This window comes from Eubalaena glacialis, chromosome 16 (genome assembly GCF_028564815.1).
Source record: "Eubalaena glacialis isolate mEubGla1 chromosome 16, mEubGla1.1.hap2.+ XY, whole genome shotgun sequence".
In the NCBI taxonomy this organism is placed as follows: domain Eukaryota; kingdom Metazoa; phylum Chordata; class Mammalia; order Artiodactyla; family Balaenidae; genus Eubalaena; species Eubalaena glacialis.
Window position 1 is genome coordinate 80,783,472 of NC_083731.1, and position 14,361 is coordinate 80,797,832.

At 41.2% G+C, this 14,361-nt stretch overlaps 1 protein-coding gene across 3 annotated transcripts in view; it reads left to right on the forward strand.

Annotated features, from left to right (window-relative positions):
- The window catches only part of STARD13 (StAR related lipid transfer domain containing 13), a 401,131-nt gene that overhangs the window by 242,074 nt on the left and 144,696 nt on the right, over positions 1–14,361 (forward strand). The gene's annotated exons all lie outside the window — the stretch shown is intronic.

A 14,361-nucleotide genomic window follows, 5' to 3' on the forward strand; every position in this document is an offset into this window, starting at 1 on the left:
TTTTAGGGCCCCGGAGCTCAGCGGCTCATGTGATCTTCACCGTGGGCCTTTGCAAGTGAGAATCGAGATGGGAATTAGGTCAGACCTGCGGTGTTCTCTGGACTCTGGATCTTGAACTCATCAGTTCTATAGTGGAAGGAAAGCATGTGTTAAGCCAGGGTCTCCATTTGCGGAGAGAAGCCCTGGATGGAGCTTTTTTTTTTTTTCCAGATTTTGCAGTTTTGACCTCAGTCACGGCTGAGGCCTGCAGACCAGAATAGTCGCAGTTGTGCTCTGCCCTTGTACTGCACTTGTAGCTGGAGAACAGTAGTCAGTCAGAAGAAAATATCAATGTTCTGCCAACTTCTGCTGTTTGTGCAATTTTGCCAGAAGCAAAAACAGGATCGAAAATAATAAACAGACCTCCTCCCTTGTTGCATGACTATTTACATAAAGAGATTGATGAACTGACTGTGCTTGTGTGAGTGCTCAGGGAAGGGAGTTTTTAAGGAGAAAAGGTTAATTCTTTGGTAGTTGATTGGGATTTGAGCTTTTCCCAAATAATTGGGTTTTTAAAGAGATAACTCATAGTATATATAGTGCTGCTTCTTCAATACAAGCAGCCTAAATCATGGATAAAACAACCGGACACATGAATTACATGCAGCTGTAAAACTTTGCAGGGGAAATGAATCTTGAACACAAAGGGCCAATGTGCGTCTTGAGTAGAATAATGATGTTTCCAGTGGAAAGAGAAACCAAGCTTGGGGGACTGGAAGGCAGGAGGCCTGGTTCTAGGACACCTTTGTGTCCTAGATTACCCTGAGGTCATCGAGGTGACCATGTAACCTGGTGACCATGCATGCTTTTATTTAACCTCTCGGTGCCTCAGTTTCTTCATCTATCAAATGGGAATAATACCAGCTCCTGCTATTCAGTGATACTATCAAAAGAAAAAAGAATCGATGTGAAATTAATTCAGATAGAAGGTGTCATCCTCAGTTCTGTCGTGGCTAAGTGATGTCAGGGTACATGGTAGGGACCTCTGGGCCTGAACACAGGAGCCATACAAAGCAAGCCCCAGCTCTTTAGTCCTCAACTGGACACAAAACATCACCACATTTGCTTCTCTTCCTTGAATAATAATTTATATCACCCCTCATGGATATGGGAATAATGTGCCACTCTGTGGTCTTGTTTTGTTTTTAGTTGGTTCCCAAATAGACAAAGTATTCTAATTCTTACCTTTATTTTGTATTTTCTTTTTAGGTATTTGATATGCTATGAGGGAATCTATGTAATTAATTAGGCTCATTTTAAACTCCACTTTTCCCTCTTATTTTTCTGCTATTCTGAGGTGTCGAGAATTTTACTTTGTATTTTTTACTCAGCTAATGAATTTTGTTTCACCCTTAATGAATAATTTCCCATAATCATGAGCAGACAAAAATCTTTTGAAGTGAAAGATATTGTGTGATAGACTTGGAGACTTTGACAAGTCGAAGTGTCATAGATCATATGCTTTCTTTGAGTTAAGAATCTCCAGTATAAATCAGGCTTCCTGCCAAGGCCAGTAGGCAGTGTGGACTGTCCTCTAGGCAGGATAGCCTGGTGTGGCTGTCGAGCTGGAGGCCTGCAAGAGCTTACTGTGGTCACAGCGAACTGCCTGAGTCTGAGAGGCCTGAAGGAACCTGATGTCACCTGCCCAGATTGTCTGATGAAGGAAGGACGTGCCCAGTGCTTTCCTGGGGCCTTGCCCAGCACAGCCTGGTCTGCAAAGCCTCAGGAAAGAAAGGTGAAAGGTGAAAGAACGCACACTTTACAAACATCCCTTTAAGATGTTCGGGTTTTGTTCCATAGTTTTTTTTTTTTAAAGCAATCCTTCCTCCCTCCCTCCCTCCCTCCCTCCCTTCCTTTCTTGGCTGTGTTGGGTCTTCGTTGCTGCACGCAGGCTTTCTCTAGTTGCGGTGAGTGGGGGCTACTCTTCATTGCAGTGCACAGGCTTCTCATTGTCGTGGCTTCTCTTGTTGCGGAGCACGGGCTCTAGGCGCTGCAGGCTTCATTAGTTGTGGTACATGGTCTCAGTAGTTGTGGCTCGCGGGCTCTAGAGCGCAGGCTCAGTAGTTGCGGTGCACGAGCTTAGTTGCTCCACAGCATGTGGGATCTTCCCGGACCAGGGCTCGAACCCATGTCCCCTGCATCGGCAGGCAAATTCTTAACCACTGTGCCACCAGGGAAGTACCTGTTCCGTAGTTTTGATATCAGGTTTTTGTTTGTTTTGTTCTCAATGTTTGAGTGTGCTGATGATGTTAGATTTCAGGAGGAAAGGCAATTACTAAGCTGAGACTGGTGTGAAAACCTTTTTGTTGAGCACTCTGTATGTGTGGTTATTACTTGAAAAGGCTGGGTGTCTTGAGTGCAGTGGCATTTGAGGGGGAACTTTATGAATGAAGAGGAAGGAGCTTGTTTGATGGAGAATAATCCAAGCGTGTGAAGGCTTCCCAAAACCTTTACTCCCGCAAAGCTGACCTGTAAGACGTTATTGACTTCTTTGTTGCATATGAGGGTGATACTAACGTCTCTCCACCCCCACCCAGATTCGTGATGCTCTGAGTTTCTCTGCAGCCTTTGGCTTAGCAGAACACGTTTCTTGTTTATAGATGGCTCTGCTCATTGATTAGCCATTTAAATGAATTATAATGTTTTGTGATTTTTGTTAATAACTTGACATGGGACTTAGGAAGTCTTCAGAGCCTTGATTTATGAGAGAAAGACTCTCTCAGACAACTCTCCTTTGCCTTTGGGAGGCTGTGCATTTTCTAAAACTTGTAGTTTGCAGATGCAATGTGCATTGAATGAAAACATGGGCTTTGGTGTTCTCTGGACTGGGGTTCAAATCCTAATTCCAGCGTGGATTGGCTGTGTGATCTTGAGCAAGTTCTATGAACTTTGTAAGCCTGTTTCCTCATTTAAAGTGGGAAGAAAAATAATAATGTCCACGGCCTGGAATGAAGTGTTGTCACACATGCAAAGTATTTATTGCAGAACCAAGCACTTACTCAGGGTTCAACATACATTCATCTGAAAAGGAAACAGAAAGGACACTAATAACCAGCAACATGGTCCATTACACTGTGGACTAACTCCTTGTGGAGAAGATAAAAAATACCCAACTTTGGATAAATAATAAAGTGGAAGCTAAGGAAGGGCCCAATTGTAGTGGATCTGAAATTAGAATGTCTCAAGTTTCCTCAGAGAAGAAAATGTATAACTAGTGCAGCTAGGAAACTGTGCAACTTTAAACAAGGATTTTCCTAATCAAATGGAATTTACCTCTGAAAGCAGATAACTGTCAAACTCTGAGTATAATAGAAAGTATTTTTAGTCCTTAAAAATTACTCTTTAGGCTTAAAAGTTACTCATTAGACTACCCCATAAGTCCAGAATATGAACCTTAACTCTGGCAGGAAGTTGATGGAAACATATCTAACTCTTAATATTTCAAATCTAACTTCCCCAAATGAAGCACATCTGCCTTAGCAGTGCAGTCAGTTGGGACCTAATCACACATCCTCTGAACTACTCTCATAAGATGTGAGATAAGCCCAGAGGAAGTACATTATTCTGCCTTCACCCCACCCTCAAGTGTGCAGCCTGCTCTAAAGCCTAGAAGCAAAGAGACAGCACAAGGAGCAGAAAAAGATATCTTCAAAGCCTAGAATCCCCTTGGCTTCTTTTCAAAGACAGTCTTTTAAGTCTTCTGTTTTTACTAAGTTTTGATAAACTCGAAACATTGAATCTTAACTTTGTTGTAACCCACTCAGCCAGCTTACAGAAAATGAAGTGCATTCATTCATTGTCTTTCCATTTTTGCATGAAGGGACACAGTCATTCATTCACTCACTCACTCACAAAGTCACTTCTTGAATACCTACTCTGTGCCAAGTGCAGGTGTTATGATATAACAACACATTAAAACAAAATCCACACCACTGTTTAATGGGGGCTTTAAACACATGCCACAGAGTGTTAAAGGTGCGGGGATGGCATCCGTGCAGGGGGAGTGGAGGCACAATGGCCAGAGTCTGGTTCTGGCTTTAGCTATTATTTTGTTGTTGTTCTCATGTTTTGGTGTTTCATTGCTTCAGCTTCCAGTCTTTTAGCAGAAGGCATCCATGCCTGGTATTACTGGGGGTGATTCTTACTAACTGTCGGGGAATCCTGGAGTTAAGACTTCATCCATTTTTGCCCCATCATTTCACCATGTGTCTTCCTTAGAATCTGAATAACTCATATCCCGTCATCCAAGAGCATGGAACGCTCTCCCTCTGGTGAAAAGTGCATTGCTGATCTCCCCTGTTCTCAAAAAGTCAGGACACATCATTTACAGAGACCTTACCTCTCTGCTAACACTGCTACACTAGCATTTGTGCTCCCCCTGGAAGGATTAGGATGGTGGTAAATTTCTCATGAAATCAACTTTAGTAACATAGCAATAATTAACACAAATATTTAAGAAAGGCCACATTTTAGGAATGAATATCGCCTCTTCTGCATCAGTTACACTAGTGGAGAATCTAACCTAGTCAATATTTCAACAAATAATTGTTCAAAGTCGATTGTAAGATCTTTGCTGCTGTTGAGTATGATGGAAAATTGTATAAAACATGATCACTGCCCTCAAGGAGATTACAATTAAGTGAGGTAAGACATATAAACTATCATTAATACCAGCAGTTCAAGAGAGTGCATGGTTCGATGACTAACGGATTATCAAAACATAGGTATTCATAAGGAGAGTGCATTGTCAGCAGGGCAGTAAGGTAAGGAAAAAAGGTTCTTGGGCCTGAGCTATGGAAAGTGGCTGTGTTTCCACTGGGCAAAAGTCAGAGGAACTTATTCTAAGTAGGACAACAGAATGAATTGAAAAGTATAATTTAAGTAATTAAGAATGTAGTCCATCCTACCGTATAGCACAGGGAACTATATTCAATATCTTGTAATAAACCATAATGTAAAAGAATATGAAAAATATATATATATACGTATAACTAAATCACTTTGCTGCACACCAGAGGCTGCACACAACATTGTAAATCAACTATATTTTAATTAAAAAAAAAAAAAAAGAATGTACTCCAAATCTGGTGTAGGAAGTGAGATGATAAGGTTGAAAAAGGAGTCTGAGGCCAGACTGCAGTGAATTTGAAAATTTTTTGGTAGGTAATGGGGAGCTACTGAGGGAATTTGAGTAGAGAAGTAATTGGATGAAAACAGTAGTTTAAAAAGATGAGTAAGTGAATATGGGTTTGAAGTGGTCAGAATGAAAGTAGAGAGAGAGTAATAATCAAGGAACGTGTTTTGTCCAGGCCCTGTCTAAACGTGATAAATGATTGTCTCATTTAATCCTCATAATAGTAGGTACTGTTGGTGTTCCCATTTTAAAAGCTAAAAAATTGAGGCCTAGAGAGGTTAAAGTTACTTGTTCAAGTTAAACCCAAATAACTAGCAGGACTTGAACCCAGGGCTATCTGACTCTAAGTCTATCTTCTTCCACAGCTCAAGGGTTCCCCTTAGTTTTTGTTGTTACAGTGACTACCCAGAAAAATATCCCGAGTGATGAGGATTTTAACTGTGGCAATAAAGAAATGATAAACCTAGGATTTAGCTCCATAACTTTTCAGAATGGTAAAATATTTATATTCTTTTAAAACTTTAATGTTCCCAATTACTAATTTATCTCTTAATTCATTTGAATTTATTACTGTACCTTCTACTAGAGATTTTCATTCTACTTGGAGACACCTATCTGGTGATTGTGTTATCAGTAATTCTTGCTCAGTAAATTCTGGGTCAACTTACAACAGAAGTTTCCCTGGATTTTAATTAAATTACTTGATGGAACTATACATGTTTTCTTTCTGCTTTAGCCATGATCCCTTTAAAAATTTATTGGTAAGGAATAAATAAAATTAAATACTAATATAAAATGAATTTAATATGTGTGGTAAGGAGATTTAAATTTTAAACCCCTAGACATTACAAATTGGCTTGATGATTTCATTTTTCAAAGAAAGGCTTTTCTAAGAGTATTATGTACCTAAATACAAATAAAATTTAGTTCCTGATTCTGGAAATGTGAATAAACCAAAACACTAGTCATATTGGGCCAATTGGCTGAAATAGTTTGAAACCAGGAGATTAATTTGTAGAGAAACCCAATGAACAAATGTCTCTATAGGACATGCGATCTTGTTGTTTATACCAAATTCTTAAGCAGCCAGTCATTATTTTATCAAAAAAGAGAATTTCAAATATGAACTGTTCCAGAAGTAATTTAAAGTTGTTTAAATATTTTATGAAGTATGAAATCACACATATTTGCCTCAGGCAGGCTCCCCACTGGTATTGAATAAAAAATACTCATATAGTTTTTTTATAAGAGCTATTAATATAAAGTTTTACTTCTCTGCCTGAATTGTAGTTCATATTCTGAATCTAGCTGCAGGTTAAATCCCAGTTAAATGAGGTGCCTAAAGAGACCCCAGGGGACAGAGTTTGTATGCTCACTCGGATAATGTGCAAATGATACTGAATTTTCTACTGTGCTCTAAAGCACACATTCTATTTTCTCAACACACTCTAGTCTCTTGACTCCTATTTAGAAAACAACTTATCACTATTTCCCTCAAGTCCAGTGTACTTTTATCTTTCTCTATCAAGATTGCTTTCTCTACACATCAAGATGGGCAAAGGTCATGGTGAGTCAGGCAAAGTCTCTCTTCTTAGAAGGTCATGGCCACACTTATTCCCATGACCTCTCCCAAGAAGCAAAAACTAGAGGTCACTGCCCAAACTCTGGGTCAATGCCAGCTTATTCTCTAGGACAGGCTGTTCCTGACCCAATAACCAGGTCCCAAAGGTTCATGGCTTCCCAAGGGAGTATCCTTCTTTCAAGGTTCACACTTAGTATTCTTGTCTGATAGTTATATGTAAATCTAGTTCTCCCTTTCTTGCTGATCAAGCTGCTCTGTACATGGGTGGCATGAGAGAAATCATAACCTCTGTAACTTCTGTGTATCAAGATAGACTTCTAGATAGCACTGGCAAAATGTCTGACCTTAAGCTCCTCACCATGCCCAATGGCAGACTCATTCTCTGACTGTTTCTGTTGTAAGCCCCAGCTGAGCTAATCCTACAAGACCCAAGTTCCCCAGTGCATACATTCATTGAGCAGCAGTGGTTGAACTTGCAGAAGTATGATACTGTTGCTGTGTAACAAACCACCCCAAACTTAGTGGCATTAAATAACCATTATTATGCTCATGGGTTCTGTGGGTCAGGAATTTGGAAAAGATACAGTAGAAATGGCTTGTCTCTGCTGCATGGTGATTGTGACTTTAGCTGGAATAACTTGAAGGCTGGGGATGACTCAATGACTGGGCCCTGGAATCACCCAAAGCCTCATTCACTCCCAGGACTGGCTGCCTGACATGTGGGGCCTCAGCAGAGGCTGCCAGCTGGAGCATCTACCAGTGTTCTCTCTATTTGGCGGCTTGGGCTTCCTCACAGCATGGAGACTGCCTTGCAAGGGTGAGCAAGGCAAAAGTGCTTGCCTTTTCATGATACCCTTGGAGGTGGTATAGGGTCTCTTTTGCTGTATTCTGTTGGTCAACATAGTCATAAAGATCTGCCCAGGCTCAAGGGAAGGGGGCATTGACCCACTACACGATGGGAGGAGGGCCAAAGAATTCACAGATATATTTTGTAACTCCAGTAAGATATGTTTCACATTGGATAATTCTGGGTTTCTGCCATTCTTGCTGGCATGTGGCTGGCCTTTGACTGATTGATTCATTTCTCTGAATTGTACAACTGGAAGAAGCACTACAACTAGAGTCACCATGCAGTGTGCTTTTGCCCACAGGTGTGCAGAGAGTGCCTCAGTGACACTCCTGTGTACACTGCATTGCACTAATTCTTTGGTTGTGATTGTATGAGTAGTTACAGGCATTGTTCTGTACATACATTAACTTGTTTAAGCCCTATAGCCCTGTGCAAAAGAGAATATGCTTCCACCCATACTCCTTGCCCAGAATTAGAACAAAATCCAGAATCTCCAAGGTTTAGGGCTAGGGAAGAGTCTCCAGGTGAAGTCAAACAGTTCTCAATTTTATCCCAAACCCTGTTTTCCACGGACAGAACTCTGAGTTCTCGCATTTTACTCACAGCTCCTTTTTTTTTTTTTTTTTTTTTTTACTGCTACCTTGAGTCCTTAGGGATAGAATTTAAGTTTCTGGGTGCTGTTTTATTAAGAAATTAAAGAAGGACTTCCCTGGTGGCACAGTGGTTAAGAATCTGCCTGCCAATGCAGGGGACATGGGTTTGATCCCTGGTCCAGGAAGATCCCACATGCCGTGAAGCAACTAAGCCCGTGCATCACAAGTACTGAGACTGTGCTCTAGAGCCTGTCCTCTGCAACAAGAGAAGCCACCGCAATGAGAAGCCCACGCACCACAACAAAGAGTAGCCCCCGCTCACCACAACTAGAGAAAGCCCGCGTGCAGCAGTGAAGACCCAACGCAGCCAAAAAAAAAAAAGATAGTTTAAAGGAAAAAAAGAAGAAGAAATTAAAGAAGATGGGCTTTGTTTTTCACAGCAGTGGTCCTCAAGCAAGGGCAATTTTACCCTTCAGGGACAACTGGCAATATCTGGAGATACTTTGATTATTACAACTGTGGGTGGGTGCTAGTAGCTCGCAACAGACAGAGGCCAGGGATGCTGCTAAACATTCTGCAATGCACAGGATAGTCTCCCACACCAAAGAATTATCTGGCCCAAAATGTCAATACTGCCACTGCTGGGAAACCCTGCTTTACAAGGAATTTTTATAATCCCCCTTATAAAAATGAGGAAACTGGGCCTCAGAGGAGCTAATGACTTGCCCAAGATTCCACAACCAGTCAGTGATGGAGTCAGAATTTAGACACCCATCTTGAGATCCTCAGTTCCATGTTCTTACCAGCTGTTGGTACTTCAGCCAGCCTGGCACCTGCCTAGAGAGAGCAAACGTGAAGGCAGAAGTGGCTGTTCTCACTTTTCTCATGCCCTGGACGGTGTGAGGTGCACCACACCCGTCGTAATGAGCCTAAATCCTGGTGATGGACATTGTGCTCCCATGTCTTCTTTACCCTTCAGGAGATGGGGGCAGTGCTCACATGGGCTTAGTTAAGACTATATAGGTTAAGGTGTGGGTGGGAGTTGTGCTCTAACCTCCCAGAAAGAGACTTGTAAATAACAACTGAAAAACTGGAGCACAGGATGCCCCTGTGTGTGTGTGTGTGTGTGTGTGTGTGTGTGTGTGTGTGGTCTGGGTGTGTTATGGGAGGGCAGTAAGATCTTATCTTACAATGACAAGCAAACAGCTAATTACTTGTAATTTTGGAGATAATTGTTTTCTCATCCTGCAAACATGCCGAACAGGAAATTAATCTAAATCCCAGAAAGTTTGGATCATCTGCAGATTGTCAGAAAAGAAACACTCATTATGCCCCCAGAGCCCCCATCACATCCAAGCGACAAGCTGAAAACGGCAGCTGTGGCCCATGCCACCCACATGGTGCTATGCTAGGGCCCTGTGCTCATTGGTAACTGGAGAGAAAATAGCACAGGGAGTCTGGCAAAGGCAGACCCCAAGCAGACAGGACACCTGGTTAATGCCACCCAATGCAGAGTGTCTGGCTGTGAGTCAGCCTTTCTGATGGACCCATTCATCACTTTGGATTCCATGTCAGTGCAAGAGCTGGCTTCACTCTGCCTTGGACAAATGAGTCTTCAGGTAATAGATGATGGTTAAAATGCCAGGCAAATGTGATCTGCAGTGAGGGACTCGGCCGTCTCTGCTCAGTCTCTGGCTTCCCAGCTTGAGGCAGTCTCTTTATTTGCAAAGGGAGGATAAATTCAACCCAGATTATTCTCTTAGACGAAGCATCTTCTGCTCTATCTTCTCACTGCTCATGGGCCAAGTTCACCAGGGAAAGCCTTCTAGGGGTGAGCAGTGGAACAAAGGACAAGCGGCCTGCCTTCCGAACTCAGGCAGTGCAGCCCGCCCAGACAGTGTTTTAACTGTTCTGGGAAGAATGAAGCATTCATAAGCCATTGCATTTTCAAGGAAAAAATTTCCTGTGACATTTTAATCCCCTTTTGTGCTGGAGCATTTTTAGAGTTTTCTCCTGCCAGTCATCTCAAATGTTTCGTATCTCTCCCTTTTAGCTGAATTGCATGTTATGAGCCATGACCCACAATAAAAAATAATGCCACTGTTATTGAATGAAAGTCTCGTTCTTTGGGTTATTCTGGGCTTTGGGTCAGCATATAAACGCTGACTTCTGAAAGTCCGAAGACGTTATCTGGCTGAGGCTTATGTGGGGAGAACAGAGTGAGCTATGAGATGAAAATAACCACCTGCGAGCTCCAATTTGGTTTATGTTTCTGTGGAATATTTTCTGTAAGGGATATGACTGGGTGCCATAGCATTTTTCCTAGTAGGAAATCTGGCCTATTTCTGCAGTCTCTTGTCTGCTTATGGAATTTTTGTAGATATTCTGTATCTAATTTAGGGTTTCTCAACCCCAGCACTATGGACATTTGGGAGCAGATAAGTCTTTTTTTATGGGGGCTGTCTGGTGCATTGTAGGATGTTAAGAGGCATCTGTGGTTTCTACCCTCTAGGTACCAGAAGAGCCCTCCCCCCAAGATGAGTAACAAAACTTGAAATGTCCAAAGTGTCTTCAGACATTGCCATGTGTTCCTAAGGAAGCAAAATCACCATTGGTTGAGAACCACAGATCTAAATTAAAAAATACCTAGATACGAGTGAATGCATCCCTTTGTTCATTCCTTTTACAAGTATCTCGAGTGCCTACTGTGTGACAGAATCTTCTTTGGAGACTGTAAATTGCAAGATGAAGAGGTCATAATTATTGCCCTACAGGGACTTGCAAGGCAGACAAATTTTAATTTAAATAATTACATCAGGAATGTACTCTAATAAAAATATACAGAATTCCACTTGGGAGTTCAGAGGAGGAAGTCTTAACTTTGATTTGAGTTACCAGACTTCCTGGAAATTCTTGATTCCACATTTATTCAGGAAATACCTTTAGTTTCAGGGGGGGAAAAAATCCTGTTTACCAAGACATTATACTATGGAGAGTCTCAAAACCAAACCTATGAATTCTTCTATAAATGTATTGATAAAGTAAATTTAGATTATCAAATGTAGATAGAAAAATGCCCTAGTATCTGGACATGAACCAAGGTACAAAATATATACATGAGAGCCCCCGAATGATTCAGTTGGCTGTCGGTGGTTCCAGGGCTAACGGAGCCCTGGGCTTCGGACAGTGTCCAGGCTTGATCTCAGGAAGGTGTCTGCCATGCTTTGAAGTCAGTTTTCAATCTTTGTTCAGTAGTAACAGGCTAAAGTGGATGTTTACACTGCTCTAGGCCTCAGATTTGATAACATCCCCATAAAACATGAAGGACTGAAAAATGAAACCAGAGTAAACCAGTCCCAACAACTGAAGCTGCGTTGGCCATGGTTGGCCACTGGAGCTGGAGCATGGAGGGCAGTTCCTAGTACTCCAGCTGGAAATCTGCCCTTTCTCTTTCCTTAAACAATTGTGAAAGACGCTATTAAAAGTGATGGTTTTGAGTGTAGGCAAATTTATATTTAAAATCAGGTGTATGTTTTAACTATGCAGAAGACAGTGTGATTTAATCCTTAAGAACAATGGCTGGGGAGTTAGAAAGACCTAGGTTAAAATTGGGGCTCTACCAGGACTAGCTGTTTGACCTTGGACAAATTATCTGATTCCACAGTGCCTCGGGTTCTTTGTAGAAATTGGAGTAATAACACCCACCTCAGAGGATTGCTGTAAGAATTAGAGATGTTCAAAAAATACCTGATGTAAGTGCTTGGCAAATAGGGTGGTGGCAGTCTTATAAGTAACACATTATTTGTCATATACCTCACACTGGTGTGCCTGTGACCCTGTGGTTGAAAAATGTTTTAAAGATAGAAAAGAACAAAACCAGGAAGCTATTATAGGTCTGTGGAGCAGCTGTGTTACTTAAAACCAAAAAGGAAAAATAGTCGACTTTGCTTCTGATGCTAAGATGCCATTGGAGGTTCTTTGGCAGAGTAAAGCCAGTATTGAAGAGATTGGGTGACATTTGTCATTGATTAAAGAGCTGATGCTGATGAGAGAAGGGGAGATCAGGAAGGCCATCGTAGCTTAGGAAGGGCCTGCATAAGTGGAGATAAACCAGCTCTTTGTTTGCTTTCTGTTGGAATATTAGTAATGATTTTAAAACTCAAACAAAAGTGGTATCACTTTTTGGTGATTTCTTGGGCCTGACTCAACCATAAATAGAGAGGCCTTTGCCCTTGACCCCAGAGACTTAATAAAAATGTGCCCAGGCCACTTTCCATGCTCTCTTTGACTGACAACTATGTAGATGTGACCAAGGATAGTAATATAAGGAGAAAGGAGATATCCTCCAAGGTTGAGATTTCATCAGATCATGGGGCCTGACACCAAAGCAAGTGTGAAATCTAATAGTGGAGACATTGTTGAGAGGCCTATTTTGAAGAGGTCCTTTCCTTTTCTGTGAATATTCTTGCCTGGATAGCCTCCTTATCAATATGTTTTCTCTATCAATTTTTAATTTCTGCCAAAATCTCAGAAAGAGGATGTTGTCAGTCCCTATGAAAATGAGGACCATGTAAATTTTACCAGTTTCTTCCTCAAAAGATCATTTCTCTTATCCATTCCCCCATTTATTTATTCAGTGTTTATTTAGCACCTGTTATAAACTGGGCAAGACAAGACAAGGGCACTGCTCTTCAGGAGCTTCCACTGTAGCTGTGGTGGGGAGGGAGGCCATACACAGGTAATTACAGTACAGGGCAAAAGTACAACATAGGTGTAAGTGCAGGATGCCGTGGGAGCCACAGAGTCTACACTGAGTTCTTAGAGAAGGCTTCCAAGACAAGGGGGATGCTCCAGCTGACTTCTGAAGGAGACACTCAGGGAAAGATAGAAAAGAAAGAAGTTTATAGAAGAAAAATCTCATGTGCCTTGAGGTATGTGAAAGCCCAATCTGTTCTTGGAACATCAAATTAAGGAGAAACCTTGTTTTCTTTATGGAAGTGGAGGCCTGGATCTATCGCTGTGGCTCTATAATGATCATGCACAGATAATTCCCAGTCACTGAAGCCCTTCTCTAATTCAGTCTGGCCGTAAAAGTGTACACGCCTCTATTTGGTCCTTGTGTAGAAAAACTGCACATAAAATTAAGTTGAAAATCTTTAATTGAAAACTGCAAGAATGGTTCTCAGAATATTCTACTCTGCACTTAGAAACAGTCTGAAATACTATATAATCCATCCCTGTGCCTTTTAGCTAGAGACTCTAAACAATGCATACTAAAAAGGCTGTCCTTTACTGCCTTCCTCCATGCTCCTTTTTTAAAAAAAATTCCTAATCTGTAGGATGGAAAGTTGCATGGTCCCTTGTGATAATGGGTTCCTGCACTACTGGTCTTCACAGTCATTAAACTATTTCCAAGTTTAATTGAAATCCAGTTGAAACTTGCTTCCTTTATTTTTTCCTCAATTGAAAACACAGAACAACTGATCTCTGGTATATCTGTTTTTTTCCGGAAGACTGTTATGACATAATATGGGTGGGCTATTGCTTGCTTTAACTATGCCAGATAAAGGATGAACCCAATTCTCCTTGGTAACTAGAACCATTGATGCTAGAGCCAGAGGATGATGCTTTGAATAAATTTTGTAGCTGGAAGGAGATTTGCAGATGAGGGACTATCACTCAGCAGCTTAACCCAAGAAGCTGATAAAGGGGAGCTGTCCATTTCAAATGAATCAGAGTCTTATCACATGCATATAAAACAAAATGACTAAATGAAGCAGCTGGAAGATTATAGTGAGTTTTAATTATCTTTTAATAGCCAAAGGGCTCTTGCCAACACATGCTGATAATCTGTCAGCTGTTATATGCCATACCATCTCCATTTATGAGTCTCAGCTGTTACAAATTGGAAAATATATTTACAGTGATGATCTTTTCTTGTTAAATGCAAATTCCCAGAGATGTTCAAGCTGAAATTTGGCCTCACTGCTTTGTTTCTGTTGCCCTCTTGTGTGGAACCAAAAAGACTGGGAAGATCTGATAATATATAATAACCAACCTCCTTCTCATTAATAATTTATGACCCTCATGATGACATAATAATCTCAATCCATAAAAAGTAAGGGTAAAATCATTTGGGGGGGGGGGCTCATAGATTGTATTT